Source organism: Pinus tabuliformis, chromosome 7, assembly GCF_031772625.1.
Source record: "Pinus tabuliformis cultivar Carrire ecotype Pingquan chromosome 7, CPIR1, whole genome shotgun sequence".
Classification (NCBI taxonomy): Eukaryota; Viridiplantae; Streptophyta; class Pinopsida; order Pinales; family Pinaceae; genus Pinus; species Pinus tabuliformis.
In genome coordinates this window covers 1,657,397,294-1,657,414,439 of record NC_142293.1, presented here as the reverse complement: position 1 = coordinate 1,657,414,439, position 17,146 = coordinate 1,657,397,294, and positions in this window count along the sequence as shown.

Genomic DNA, 17,146 nt, shown 5'->3' with positions numbered 1-17,146 from the left:
GGTTCAAAAGCAGAGGGGGGTATAGTATATATGTCTTTGTAGACTTAGTAGTCAAATCGAAACGCGAAGGTGGGTCCCTTGTCCCACAAACAAGGGGGTCTCATACACCAATTTAGTGTCTGGCTTGGTTGTGACCAAAATTGGATAATAATAATAATTTAATAAATAATATTTCTATTTTTATGATTAAAAAATAAAAAAGAAAGGATATTTTTTCTTAAAATATCTTTTTTTTTTTTCCACTGGAAAAATCGTAATCTTTCATTATAATTGAAAAATTACATGTTTTAGATGCCTTTCCGCATATGCTGCATTGCCCCTTTAGCCACTGTGAGCCATAATCTAAAAAGGTGCTCAGTTTTTGTCAAAAAAAGATGCATATATCATCCATCACCACACAGGGTGTTCAGTTTTCAGAAAACAAGAACACAAGTAATAATGTACAAATGGGGGAAAAGTCAAGCTTTTCGCCCTTTTTTCTTCTCAACCTTTCTCCACCCTCCCTGATATTTTGTTGGAGTTATAAGTGCTAGCACTGTGTCAGCCACAGGTTGGGGATTGTCTTTATCAGAATCTGATGTGTCTGAGACGTGTTGATGTTTGGATCTGCTCATATCCATTGTTTCTGGTATCCTTGCCGACTGTACGTCTATAAGTTCTTGTGGATTTATGTCTTCTACTTCTAGTTCTTTGTTCATCTGATTGGTCTCATTGGGGGTTACATATTCCTCCTCTTCTTCCTCCTTGTCATCCGAGAGTGGTGGAGGAAATTGCCATCCCTTGGCTTGTTTCCCCGTCTTCTTCTTCCTACGAGTGTCTTTTTTGGCTGTTGGACATGTGCTTTGTAGGTGTCCTGTTTGTCAGCAGGTTTTGCATCTGAATGCTGTGTTTTCATAATCTAAAATCTGTGACCAACACCTTTGTCTATGCTTCAGTTGAATTTGGTTTGGCAAGCCTTTGCTGAGGTCTACTTCCACACATATTCGTGCATAAGTGTAGATTCTTTGCTCCAGTCTTTGGGTGTCCATTTTGATGTAGTGCCCGATAGTATTATCGATTCCTGCGAGTACTTGTTGACTCTAGAGGTGTAATGGGAGATTGTGCAATCGCACCCAAACTGGCATCTTAGAGACAACCATTGTATTTGCATCAAAATCTGGGAACCATGGTGTGATGAAGAGTCCTATGGATCCCCAGAACCAAGGTCCTTCTTGTATTACAAAGTCTCTAGCCTCTGTTGTAGGAAAGTTCACTATAAAGAACCCCTTAGAACATAGATGTATTTCACATTGTGTAGTCCAGTTTGTGAAGATCCAATGAAATAGATCAACTGGTTTGGGCCAAAAACAATTGAATCTACATATTATTACTTGTATTTCATATATAGTGCAATGCTCATCTGTTTCTGGTATATCTATGCTATATTCTGGGGTATGGTTCAGTTGTTCCACAATGTATGGCCATGCATCCATACCTATTTGATTTGGTGCTGCTTCGGCTGTGTTTTTCCCTTGAAGAATGTTTTTGTAGGATATACTTCTTGTTTTTTTCCCCTGATGTGTTCCTATAGTTTTTGTACCAGTCCCACTTCCCTCTCCCCTGTAGGGATTTCTGCTGTTGTCTGTCGCGCCCCCTCTTATTCTCAGATTGAGAATTATTGTTGACAAGGGTGCGATTTTGTATTCCTTGAGGTACTTTGTGTCCTGGAGTACTCTGCCCCCATGAATCAGATTTTGTGTTCTGGTGGGATATCCAATTTTTTGTAGTATAAGGTTCTGTAGTTTCTTTACAGAGTCGGTTTCTTTTACCCAAAGTAATTGTGCTTTTCTGGCAGGGGTTTTGACAAAAACTTGGAAGTGGTGGGTACCTACTGGGGATCTAGATCTTGTTGCGAAGATGCCGTACTTCAAAATCTGTACATATTTGTTTACAGAGTGGTAGGCGCTATTCCCCGGCTTCTCTGAACTTTCCCCTATCAGAACAACCGGATTGGGCCTCAACCCGGCACAAATCCCCTGCAACTGCTTGGAACATTGTCTACAATGCAGTCCAGCATCTGTGCGTATTGCTCTAGCAAATCACATACTCTCTTGTCGTAGTTGAACTTCATCTCGGCCTTAGTTCCTGCAACTTCTTCTTTAGGAACTTCTTGAAGGCTGTCCTCTTCGATTTCTTCCACAACGTCACCGGCAGGAGGAAGCGCAGGGTCATTTTTCTTAAAATATCTTATATATATTAATATTAAATTTAAAATTCAAAATATTTATAATAATATCAAATAAAATAAAGAAATTTAAATAAGATTTTTTTAACATCATAATATTAAATTTGTTCATAAATAGTATAATTGAATATCAAAAGTTAAACTAAAGTTAATATAATTAAAAAATAATAAATCTTAAATTTCAAAATTAAATATAATTTTATTTCTTGGGAAATATATATTTAATTTTAAAATTAAATATATTTCTAATTCTTGGAAAATATATTTTTAAATTTAAATTTAAATATATATTTTCATTATCTTTACTTAACGCAAAGGATATTCTATCTATCTATCTATCTATCTATATATATATATATATATATATATATATATATATAATCTCTTTTAAAGTGATCCTACACGTTCTATATGTTGTATAATATTTTTCTTTAAGTATTTGCCCATATGGTTTTGCATGTTTTTCATGCAATTATGTTAACATCAATCGAAGAAAAGATCTTGGATAATCCTGGTAAATTAAATATTTTAGATTACGTTTTGGTATTAGAGTGGCCTTCTTGTCGATGTGAATTGTGAGTGTGAATGATAACCAACGCCAAGCTCAAAAAGGGAGAAGGAAAACTTAAGTCATTTAACCTAGAGATTGGACATGCAACACAAAGAAGGAAAATGACAGACAATGATGTTTGTGATGAGGAATAGCAAGCTTTTTGTTAGACACCATGGAAAATAAGGTAGATAAATTGTTTGCATATTATGAGAAAAAATTGGAAAACAAGAAGGAAGAGAAAGAAGAGGACAATGCTTCGGTAAATCAAGAAAATGGAGGAGAACCTCTTGAACCTCCATATCCATGTTTAAGTGAATGTTCTTCTTCATCATCTCATTCTCATCATTCTAATAGACATCATAGAAATGTTTATAAAAAGTTTTTTTTTTTTTAAGTTGGATGTAAAGTTTAATTTGCTTATGTTTAACAGAGAATCTAATGTAGAAAAGTTAAACAACTGGATCAGACAAATTGAATCATATTGCAAAATACAACAAATCAAAGAGGATGAGGTAAAGATTCAGTTAACATCTCTTCGACTGAGAGGCACAACTCTTACATGGTGCGAGAGCAAACTTCGGAAAGGTAGCAAGCATATGGGTAAACCCATTTCTTCTTGACCTAAATTTGTTTATGCTTTAAAGGGACAATTTTATCCATTGGGATACCAAAAAAAGGCATGATAGAATGACAACATTTGAAACAAGGCAGTGGTCACGATATTCAAAGTTTCACATAGGAATTTAGGAAGAAAGATTTGGCATTAGGCATTCCTTTAGATTCACCTGATACTTTGATGAAATATATTGGTTATTTACATAATTATCTCTAACATTCTTTGTTGTTGTTTGAACCCACTACTCTTGATCGAGTTAGTGTGAAAGTCATCCACCTTGAAAGCAAGGGAAAGAATGAACAAGACAGCTGTTCAAAAAATACAGTGACAACAAGGAAAAAGGAAGCAAAAACCTCTTGCACTCATTGCAAGAAAGAAGGGCATGATGAGGAGCATTGTTGGAAACTGCATCCAAAATTTAAGCTAAAGAGGAATGACATAAAAGAGAAGCAAAAAAGTGTTGCTACAATGCAACATGGCCTGGATTCTGATTCAAATGACGAGGTGAAGATCACAACCCTCGGGTTCATAGTTGTTAAACCAATTGACTTGGGTTTTGATTGCAGGTGATGGACCAATTGAATTGGGTTTTGACTCAGGCGATGAGACAAAGATAGAAGCAGGTGTTGCACCAAAGATGAGAAGAGCACCAAAGAGTGCATGGCTCTAAGAACTCATGGAGATCAACCAGAGAATTCAAGTAGATAACGCTGAATTGAGAAGACTTCTACAAGAAGCAGAAGAGGAGAATCATGGATTGCAGCTTCAGTTACAAGCCACAGAGGAGGCCTTGGAAAATTTGAAGTGCAATGAAGGCTTAGCGAAGCCATCAACACCCACTCTAGAATCAACAACTGAGGTAAATAGTGTATGTTATTCTTTAGTTTCATTTTCTCATTATGATGATGATTTTGGTGTATTTAGAATATACACAAAATCCACAGAGGAAAGCAAGTCTAAATCAATGTAGGATGTTGAGAGCGCATCACACAGTTCCAACAATCATGATTGAAAATCGTTTCCAAAGGGAGGTGAACATTTCAAAGGAAGAACTATGGAAAGTTCTCCTTGCTAGAATTGCACCAGAGACAATCGTTTGGGGAAGGTTATGTCAACCAAGAAGGAGTCATGACATAGGGATACTTCTCCACATCAAGGGAGAAAGAAGTTCAGGAAAGTCTAGAGGAGGAAGAACCATTATAACCATTGCAATAAGAGTGCACATCAGAGATCCACATGTTGGAAGCTTTATCCATAGCTATGCCCAAAGAAGGGAAGGGAGCATATGAAAGCACCTTTGCAAGAACCATGTGATGAAGCATTTCAACAAGGAAGTCAACTGCAAGAAGTGATCCAGGTGGATCCATAAACACTAAGAATTCAAAAATAGCTTTGGAAAAGCTTAAAAATCAAAGTTTTGGGATTGAACTGAAACCACGGTTAGATCTAATATCTCGTCACAATATTTCCAACGTTGCAAACAACACCTCAATCCAAGTTTGTATGTGAAGTTATGGCCAGTAGTAGTTTTGGTCAAACTAGGCCCATTGGCAGCCACTAACGAGGCAACAATTTGGCACTTATTGATGGTGGATTTCGATGGCCAGGACGGGAGAATTTGTCACCTCTTTAATTTTTCCAGTGACCCTTAAAATCCTTCAATGATTTTTTTTTCCAATTTCTTTTTTAATATAAAATTTTAAAAAATATAAATATGGGTGGCAGGCTGCCACCCCAAAACCACATTATACACAATATTATATAACGACTCAAATGGGCCAACCATTTGAAACGAACATCACTAAATTTAATGGGGCTGATGGGGATCGAACCAACTTGTTCGGTTCAGCGACCCACCCCATGAGCAATCCCACTCACCACACTCCACTTCAACCAACCGTTGCCCATACGACCCACTATTAATACATGATTGCCATATTAAAATGCACCATTTAAAAAAAAATCCATATGTTATATAGGGGAGGCCTACGAGTTTAATCCCGAGACCTCCTCCCTCCAATATAGAAAATCCACCAATAGCCCAACAAGCTTCCTTGGTAAATCCACCCATTAAAATCTATATAAACCACATCTTTTTCATTCATCGAGGGGAAGGGTGAGTGCACAGGACCCAATGCGAGGTGCGGAAGCTTGACATGTGGAACCACGACCATGGCAGAACTCTGCCAGTATGAATTTTGAGACAAGTTCTCAGGGAATCTTTGTGGGAATATTCTTTGATGCTTGAGGAATCTAAAAGATTCCCTTGGGGCCATTTTTTCACAGAGCCAGAACTATGCCAACTTTATACTCATTCTTCTCATTTTTTTGCAGGGAATGCAATGGTGTAATCATATTTTTCATCTGAGTAGTAGATCTTCTGTCGACTTTCATAGAGGAATCTTTGTGGAATCATGACGAATCTAAAAGATTTCCTTGGGGCCAATTTTTCATAGTGACACAATCATGTCAACTTTATACTTAAATGAACCAAAATTTCGCTAAGAGTCTGATGGTGTGATCAATTTTCTGATCTAAGCAGTGGAATTTTATTCAAATCGCAGAGAGAAATCTTTGTGGAATCACAAGGAATCTAAAAGATTCCCTAAGGGTCAATTTTCGATAGTTTCATAACCAGATCGACTTTATATTCAAATTACTCAGTTTTTTGCAAGGAGCACAATGGTGAACTCTGAATTGTCCTATAAGTAGCAAAACTCTAGTAAACCAACAAGAAGGAATCTTTGATATTCCCGAGGGTCCAAATTTTGACAGTGTGAGAAAGGGGTAGAGCTTACAGTCATTCGACACGATTTTGTGCCACAAATTCAACGATGTGGTCCATTTCTTCAGTAGAGCTGTGAAATTTCAGGCCATCCTCGGAAGTGGAGGTATATGATACAGTGATGCCATGCCTTTCTTTTGATTTGTTGAGATTACATTTTTGATGTTGAGATCCTTGCTTACTATTTTGTTGGAGGATACTAATATGCCATGTCATGTGAGAATTAGATATATTGTCATGCTAAAGGAGGGCCCATATGAGTGAGAGTTCCTGTAGGAGAATGTCTCAAGGAGAAACATGCCACTCTTGTTGAGGGAGATTATCCTTGTAATGACAAAGAATATACCATGTAAATCATCATCATCTTGCAACATTTAATGAGGCGGCCTCCCCACTCTTGACACCAGGCCTAGAGACATAACCCACACTAGGTGAACTTCCTTATCAACTTGTGTGTGTTCTTGATTTGATGGCTGTCATTATGTTTCCTCTTCTTTAATGTATGCACATGTGTTTTATCATACGCTTCCACATGAAATTATGCTAACATTGCATAAGTAAAAGATATTGGTTAATTCTGGTAGCTGAGAGATTTGGATCAAGTTTGGTATTAGAGCGGTCTTCTCACTAATGTGAATTGTGAGTGTGAATGAAAACTAGAGATTGAATGTGAAACAAGAAGGAAAATGGAGGATGATAAATATCTCTATGAGGCCTTCTACAGGATGGCCAACATGGTAGATATAATGTATGCATATTATGAGGAGAAAATGGAAAGAGAGGAACAAGAGAAAGAAAGAGTAGAGGATGATGCTCTATCTCCATATTCTAGTGATTATTCATCGTCTTCTCATCATTCAAATGAGGAGATCAATCAGAGCCTTCAAGCAGAGAATTTTGAATTAAGGAGACTTTACAAGAAGAAAAAGGGGAGAAGCAGAGATTGCAACTTTAGTTGCGAGCCACAAAAGAGGCCTTGAAGGACTTGAAATTAAACACAGGGTTAGAAAAGCTATCATTATCTGCTTCAGAATCGACAGCTGAGGTAAACAGTGCTGACTGCTCATCAATTTCATAATTTTTCACATGACGTTAATTTTGTTGGAAGCCTTGAGGTACCCATTTGAGGAATCGACCTGAGACTCCTTACTAAGAAGGGATACACTGAACGAGAATGCTTGAAGGTAGCATAATATTACAAGGCATTGTCAAAACCGTCGAGGAAAGAGGAAAATTGGACACATCACAATCCTCCCATGGCAGTGCACATTACAAAGGAAGAGATAAGGCAAGCTCTCATGGCTAGGATTACACCAGAGACAACCACGAGAGGTATAAAAATTCTCAGTATTCTAAAGTTCATTTTGATTGCAAGCATATTGTTAATGATGAGCATAAATCATGGCATAAAAAAACATGTAGTTTTTGTGGCTTGCATAACCACGTGGTTTCCAAGTGTTGGAAGAGAATGGTAACAAGAAAGAGGACGAGACATGAGAGGCCTTCTCCACATTGGGGAAGGAAGAAAGTTAAGCAGGTTTGGAGGAAGAAGACTTTTTGCAATCATTGCAACTAAGGTGGACGTCGAAGAGCCACATTTTGGAGGCTCCATCTAGAGCAGCGTCTCAAAGACAAAGAGCCCGTGCAGGAACTAGCTGGTGAAGATATTCAACAAGTGAACCCTCCAACGGGAGATGAACCATTCACTTTGTTGAGTAAGATATGGTTTTACTAGATATGGTAGATTATAATTACCGCATATTATAAATCATGTGTTGAAATATAATTGTAAAAGTGATGATGTGTTTTCCATCGCTTATTAAAGCAATGATGATGTTTTGGCCTTTTATTGATAACTAAGGTGTTGGTTTCCATTATGATGTAAATTTGACAATAGAGTGTGTGTTATAAACCCTTGGTAAGTATGGGGCTTCTTGGGTCATGATTGTTCATGTAATTGAACATGTAGTTTGCAAATATTGTACTACAGGTTTGTAGAGGATGCATGTGTTGGTTCATCACTTATGGCTTCGAAGAACGAGGGTGAAGGAGAAGGAAGTGTGACCTGTCAGGACGCTTGTTTTGCAGACAATGTAACACAACAATTTCATATTATGTTCATTCCTTTGGAGTACCAAACTCTCCTCGGTGGGGAGGAATGATCCAGGTGACTCTAGAAATGCTCAAAATTCAGAAGTGGCTTTGGAAAATATTAGAAATCAAAGTTGTTGGATTGAAGTGAAACTTGGGTCAAATTGAAGATCTCATCACAATGGATTGAAGTGAAACTTGGCAGCCACTAACGAGGCAACAATTTGGCACTTATCGACGACGGATTTTGGCGGCCAAATGGGTGAATTTGTCACCTATTTAATTTTTCCAGTGACCTCTTTAAAATATGTCGATGAGTTTTTGTCCAATGTGTTTTTTAATATAAAAAATTAAAAAATATATAAATATACAATATTATATAACGACCCAAATGGGCCAACCATTTTAAACGATCGCCACTAAATTTAATGGGGCCGGTGGGGATCGAACCTGCCCGATCGATTCGTTCGACCCACCCCATGGGTGGCCCCACTCACCACACTCCACTTCAACCAACCGTCACCCATATGAACCACTATTAATACATCATCGCCATATTAAAACACACCATTTAAAAAAAAAATATAACCATATGTTATATTGGGGAGGCCTGCGGGTTTGACCCAGGACCTCCACCCTCCAATATAGCAAATCCACCAACAACCCAACAGGATTCCTTGGTAAATTTTTCCATTAAAATCTATATAAACTACATCTTTTTCATTTGCCAGGTGGAGAGGTGAGCGCACGGGACCCAATGCGAGGTGCAGAACCTTGATGTTGCAGAACCATGACCAGGGCGAAACTTTGCCGCCATGAATTTTGAGACATATTCTTAGGGAATATTTGCAAGAATATTCTTTGATGCTTGAGTAACCTAAAAGATTCCCTTGGGACCAGTTTTTCACAGAGCCAGAAATATGCCAACTTTATACTCATTCTTCTCATTTTGTTCACAGGGAACGTGATGGTGTAATCATATTTTTCATCGGAGCAACAGATCTTCAGTCGACATGCAGATTCCCTTGGGGCCAATTTTTCACAGTGACAAAATCATGCCAAATTTATACTCAAACAAACCAAAATTTCGTCAGGAGTTTGAGGGCGCGATCAATTTTCTGATCTAAGCAGTGTAATTTTAGTCAACTCGCGGAGAGAAATATTTGTGGAATCATGAGGAATCTAAAAGATACCCTAAGAACCAATTTTTTACAGTTTCATAATGTAACACCCTCCTCCCACATCTACCCAAGTAACCATGCTAACCGGGTAAACATGCTACAAGAGGTTACTATGATTGGATTCGAGCTCCTTTGTGACCTTAAGGAAGTAGAATCGACGGGACACATCAACCAACCTATCCACATCAACAACAGAACCCTTAGCAGACATGTCAGTGACTCAGACATCATATCCCTCGGTCCAACTGATGTTCTAGACATATTAAGCCTCAATCGCTCTCATGTTATAGGCATGAAAGCATCCAGAAACCTAAAGTCTCACTCATAGTCTTGGCTGCCAACATCCAATTTGCTAGTGTTATAAAAAGAAATCATGGTATTTGAGCCACTTTTTTAGGCCCAGAGCCTAGGTCATTGGCCGGAATGGAATGATAGCTTAATATTAGTCAAAGAGTAGGGAAATAATGATGCCAAATCAATAATTTAAATAATTTAAACAAGACCTTAATTAGATCTCTACTAGGTATGATAGACATTTAATCAAACATGTCACAAACGTGTAATCTATAGGTGTAACCAATAGAATTAAACATAGGGATCTTGTACTTATTTGAGAATCGCTAGGAACCATTGTTCCCTCAAGTCATTTTCTGCATTATCATCTATTAGGCCATAGATACATTATCCATTCCTTTAAAAGCAAAAACATTCTGAGAGCCATACATAGATGTTATCATAAAACACACATATAACCAACGTAATAACAACATAAATACTCATGAAAGTACAACCATATAAACCACATATAATACATCAAAATGCTCATAAAAATACAAGGAGAAATAACTTTTCATTAATGATGCAAAAAACAAACTCGGGATGGGACTTCCACATTCCACCCGACCATAGAATGGCTGATCCAAATCTCTTTTCAGCCATTCACCCACGTGCCATGTTCCAAGCATGAATGTGGGACCCAAACCAAAAGAACCAACCAGGGCATATCGAGGATAAACCACCTCACCCTCATCAATAGAAACCAGGCTTTATTGTAATCCATCCTGGATCACTAGGCCAACACAATGAACACATCATAATAGGCTTTACTGTGATCTACCCCTGATCACTAGGACAAACAAGCATGGATTCCACCGGATTTCTCCACCTACATCGTAAGGAATTTTTCGGTCTCCTAGTCTCTCAGGCTTTACCACAATCCAAACCCAGATCACTAGGCCCTAAACCAAGACCCACTCTCTAGGATTTACCGCATATCCAAAACTAGAGATTACTAGGCCCAACGAAGTGAAAACCACCTCTTGGCTTTATTGTATATCCTGCTATTCACTGGCAAGGATTCCTAGGCCCACTGAGGCAACACAATCCTGGCTTTACCGCAACTCACAGTCTGGATTAGGGGTCACTAGGCCAGTGGATTTACCGTGATCCATAGTCTAATTGAGGTACCTATAGGCCATGTTCTCTATTATTCAGAGATCCACGCCATTCAACTTCGAATCCATCCAGCAATCCAACTCAACCAAAACATGAGAACCCCATCACACCATGGTTATCTGGAAATGGAAAGGCTAGGCTGAAAACACTGTTACACCTGGAAAATCTCATGCAATGATAGAAAAGAACCACATGCAATACCATGCATGCCAACTCTAGCAAGGAAAATACACATGCAAATCAATACCTGCAAAGAATCCTGTTGTTGTTGCTTGATCCCGCCTTTCCCTTCTTGATCTTTACTTCCTCTTGCCTTCTTTTCCTTTCTTGATCCAATGCAAAAATGCTCCAAGAAAACTCCAAGTGTCCAAGAGTGAGAGAGAGAGAGAGAGAAGAATTAGAGAGCTCCAAAACTCAACTAACAAAAGGTTACACTGATCAAGCTTTCCCACTGATCCTCATAAGCCTTTTTATGGATGAGGCCTCTATATTCTTCAATTTCCATTATACTCCTTCATTTTCCTCCTCACATGCAACCTGTGACCTTTCACCTTCCTTTTTTCGTAATTTCCATTATTTTCATAAATAAATGTGCCAAAAATGCCATTTTGCGCTTCCAAATCCTTAGCCATTGCCTTTGCCAATTTCCTTAGCCATAAACAACCAAATGAACACCCACTAGGATGTCTTTCCCAACATTCAGCTTGGAATACATGTCCCATCACCGTGGCCTTATATATATTTTTCACATGAGTTTTCACTAGGGCTGTTACATAGAACCACGCTGAATTTATACTCAAAATGCTTAGTTTTTTGCAAGGAGTGCAGTGGTGAACTTTGAATTGTCATATGAGCATTAGAACTCCAATCAATCAATGAGAAGGAATCTTTGGGGAATCTTCAAGATTCCCGAGGGCCCAAATTTTGATTGTGTCAGAAAGGAGTTGAGTTTACAGTCATTTGACATGATTTCATGCCATAAATTCAATGGTGCAGTCCATTTCTTCAGCAGAGCAGTGCAATTTCAGGCCATCCCTAGAAGTGGGGGTATATGATGTGGTGATGCCATGTCTTTATTTTGATTTGTTGAGATTATGTTTTTGATGTTGAGATCCTTGTTTACCATTTTGTTGGAGGATACTCAAATGTCACTTCATATAAGAATTAGATATCTTGTCATGCTAAAGGAGGGCCCATATGAGTGAGAGTTCATGTAGGAGAACATCTCATGGAGAGACATGCCACTCTTGTTGAGGGATTTTACCCTTGTAATGACAAAGAATACACCATGTACATCATTATCAACTTGTAGAATTTAATGAAGCGGCCTCCCCACTCTTGACATCAGGCCCAGAGATGTAACCCACACTGGGTGAATTCCATTATCAACTTGTGTGTGTTTCTGATTTGATGGTTGTTATTATGTTTCCTCTTCTTTAATCTATGCACATGTGGTTTTCCACACTCTTTCACATGGAATTCTGCTAACATCATAGAAGTAAAATATCTTGGTTAATTCCGGTAGCTGAGAGGTCTGGATCAGGAAGAAAGCCCATTAACCTGGTTAGGTAAGAGATGGGTAGCCTGCTTAAGTAGATGAGAATGGCCACCATCATAAAACACATGTTACGAAAATGTTTGTAAAAGTGACGGGGTGTATAACATCACTTGCATATGAAACATAATGATATTTTGGCCTTTATTTGTATATCATTATGTATGGTTTTTGTTGTAAAACTTGAACATAAAAGATCTTGGAAAGTATGGTCTCGTTTGGAATCTTACAAGTTAGACATGTATTCGAAGCTACATGTTTACATATGGATACAAATTTCGGTTTCATCACTTTTGGCTATGAAGTACAAAGGCGAAGGAGAAGAAAGTGTGGCCTTTCAAAGACATTTGTTATGCATATCAGGATTGTAGTATTATTTATACTTTTAGAAGACCAAAAAGTACTTCAATGGGGAGGAATGATCCAGGTGAATCCCTAAAGGCTTAATATTCAAATTCCTCTAATCTAAGAAACATTGGAACTAAATTGTAGTGCTTGTTGTTATTATTCCATTGGCGCAAATGACACTTAAATCTGAGTTCATATGACCAACTTATCACAGTTTGAAGTTGATAGGACAATAAGGAAATGAAGGTCTACAACATGCTATATGGGACCCACAGGCTTACAAGACACTCAACTATTGGCTTACCATTCATTGACATTTGTCACCAAGCCATTGGTTCCTTGGGCCCTACAAAAAACAAAAATATATATATTAGAAACCTCATATAAAACAAAACCATTAAAAACAAGAAAATATGGTTTTATGATATAATATGGGTTTTGAATTTTTTTTATTATTAAAAAAAAAAGACCATATAAAATTAAATATGGTTATATTCAAACAAAACCATAACCCATTTCCCAAAACAACCAAATATTGACCATTGAATGGTTGAATTCATTATGTTTGGGAGTTATTATATATGGTAATGTTTGTTAGATATTTACAAACCATAAATTTTTATATATGGTTGTTATATATTAAAACCAATGGGTATGGTTGTAAACTTACATCATATTAAAATATATGGTGGGTAACGATATATCAAATCGCACTTGGGCTTATACCCCCGCGTTCAGGACGGACGGCTTGCCGCCTCCCTACCCGGGTTCTATTCCCCTCGTTGCACATTTACGGCTACTCCTACAGCCATATGTTGCTGATTCTTGCTTCGCTGCTCCGCAACAGATATTTGTACTATCTCGCTTCTATAAAAATATGACTGATGTGATTGACAGTTGTATATAATGTAAATATTGTACTCTGGGCCTAATACAAGCTTCTAGAGGGACTAGCCCCCCATTTAAAAAAAAAAAACGATATACCAAATCATTCGGCGATGAATTAAAGTTTTTATCTGCGGTTACAAAAGTTTCAATAACGATGGATAAATCATGAAAGTTACAATGGTTTGGTTGTTATATATATTAACAAATTGTCAACATAAACATATAACAAAACAATGTTAGATGAGTTTTAAGCCACAAACTTTCCAACCACCTACGCCTTTAAACAGTTGGTGCTAGCCAGTTCGCTAGCAGGGTGGAGCTTTGAAAAGTTTGTTAGCACAGACATATAAAAAGAGACCCTTTGCCATGGAACGGGGACAAAGCAGAATAACGCAATGGAGGCCGACGAAACCTTGATCGATAGGAATCTTGACCCTATGGAACCCTGAGTGCATAATCTTGATTGCATAGTTCTACGAGGAATATTGTATGGGAATATTCCATAGAGAATTTGTGAGGAACCTTGAATATATCTTATGTGTCAAGAATTGACAATCGCAGAATGTGGTCGAATTTATACTCATTTTAGCCAGGATTTCACAAGGATAACAATGGTGCAATCATTTTTTGCATATGAGCAATGAATCTCAGGGCTCATGGCAGAAACCTAAAACGCCACCTCCCACATTTACCCACTTTCACCGGCATGTCGGGGTAAACATGAGTGGAGGGCTACTATGACATGAATAAACTCCCTAAGTAATCTTAAGGAAGTGGAATCGGTAACCTAAAACTTTATTGACTTCCATCAAGTGCTACATGATCCCCAAGAGATAAAAAACAACTCCAGCTGCCCAAATGCTCAATTAACTTTCTTTTTCAATAGTAACTCTGATGAAAAGTAAATCTAGTGATTGTAACCCTCCAGTCACTCTGATGACCCTGCCTCCCAGCGACTGCAGTATAAATTACCCAATTCTGAGCCCGCGACCTTGAAATCTAAGCCACCTTTTTAGGGCATGAATCTCAACCACTGCCTAGAATTTAATGAGACTTTCAGAAATGATAAATGACACTAGTTAAAAGCCATTGACACAAAACTTAGACAAGGAAATGACCTAACCAGGTTAACCATAACAATCATTCCATCAAACACATAGTGAACATGAAATCTACAAGTCATGAACACATATCTGAACATAGATATCTAAAACTTATCAAAGAATCATCAAGAAGGCCTAATTCCGTCTCACCATAGCTGAAATAACATCTATTAGGTCATGCACTTAGTAACCATTCATTTACTAGTGAAAATATGATAAGATCCATAACTTGAATCTATCATAAAACCATGCTTATAACCAACATATAACCAGAATAATAACAATGATAGAACAATCATTAAAGCCACATCTTAACAAGTACGTTTACTCATAAAATACAAGAGGAATTTAGCTCTTATTAACATCTGCAAAAGCCAACCAAGTTAGGAACTTCCATGTACCACACGACCATAGATTAGGCTGAACCAAATATTTCTTTCGTCCAATCACCCCCATGCCATATTCAAAGAATGGGTGTGGGATTTCATGGGATAAAGCAATCCATAAACAACCAAGCGAATCCATAGGTTAAACCACTGCCACCCTCACACTACTGTGATCTCACCTAAACCGGCCCTGAGGTCACAAAAGCAAACCAGGATTGAATTCCTCAGAATTCCTTCATCAACCCTTGAGGAATTTTCCTATCTCCATGCACCTGTTGAGGGATTCCCATAGAAAACCATCTCCACCCCCAACCCTTGGGATTTTCCTGAGACCACCTCACCTGGATCCAAAACCTTCTGAAAATCCAAAGCTCAACCAAGAATGAGTCCCATCACACCATGGCTATCCGGAAAAGGAAAGGCAAGGCTAAAACCATTGTCAAACTAGGAAAAGCCCATGCCAATGATAATAAATGAACCAAATACACACACCATGTACTATGCATGCTAAAACTAGCTAGGAAATCATATATTCAACTTGTTACCTGCAAGTATTTTTGATTAAGTCGTTTGATCCACCTCTTCCTTGATCCTTACTTTCCTTTGATTTCTTGTCCTTCCTTTGCTTACTTTATTGCTTTCTCCTCTTCGTGTCCTTATCCTCCCTAAAACCAATTCTAAAATTAAACTAACAAAAGGTTAAAACTCGAAAAAATTGTGATCTGATCTTCATAAGCCTTTTTGTTATTGTTGCCTCTAATTTCTTCATTTTTCCTCTATTTTCCTTCAATTTCCTCCTCACATGAAACATGTGACCTTTCATCTCCCTTTTGTCCTATTTTTCTTTATTTTCATAAATAAATGCCAATAGTTTCCACTTTTCCTTTTCAAATAATTTTCCAATGCCTTTGTCAATTTCCCCTTAGCCATCATAAATAATAAGTGATGCCCACAAGGATGCTTTGTCCAACATTCAACTTGGAATATGTCCCATGACCTTGGTCTTATTTTTACCTTTATTAACTTTATTACATGATATTTTAACCCAGGGTTGTTACAGACTATTGAAATGTGGCAACAAGAATATTCCAATTTTAATTTGTCCTTGAATTAAAATTCGAATTTAGTCTCACCAACTATTTGAATAACAATTAATTAATTCATTATGGATTAATTAGTTGGAAAAATTTAAGCTAGAAGTCTTTGTGAAGTCATGCAACAGTTATTCCTTAAATTAAGGAAGTTATCCCTTAATTAAGGAGATACAGATGAGTTAAAATTGAGTTGTAATTAGTTAGCTCAGTTAACTGAGTTATGTCTAGTTAAATTAGTTCCAAACAATTTGAGGAACTAATTATGAGTTCAGTCAGTTAATGCATGCATGCATGCAACTAGCATACTCTAGATAACTGAAGTTTCTATCATAAATAACTCATGCATGTCTATTCAGAGAAAGACCCAGTTGAGATTAAAGACAGGGACAATGTACTATCAGTTGGAGGAATTTTCCTATAAGGAAAACTCATCCATGCAGAAGGATTTCATTCCTTGAGATTTGCGCAGTTTTATAGTGTGTTGGAGCAATGTGTGAGATCAGTGTCACACAAGGTTACAGCTAGATCACCCAGGGAAAACTACGCAAGGAAATAGGAGCTTGGAGGGTAGAGAGAAGGCTTTATGAGCAATCTATTTTGTCTATGAGCGATAGTGAGGGATTGTATTGAGAGCTGGTGTTATAGACATATTAGGGCACTGCAACCCCAATCATATATGTCCATAAACCAAGGGCTTCTAAACCCCTAAAAGTGTTGTTTCATACCCTAAAGGAACAAGGTCAGCTGATTACATCATCTCCCAGAAGTTCTCCATGAAAAACTGCTCAGAACTGGTCAAAACTGGATCATCTCACCTGCTCCATGGTCAGGGTGTGATGCATCTCACCTTGTACACACGGGAGGTAC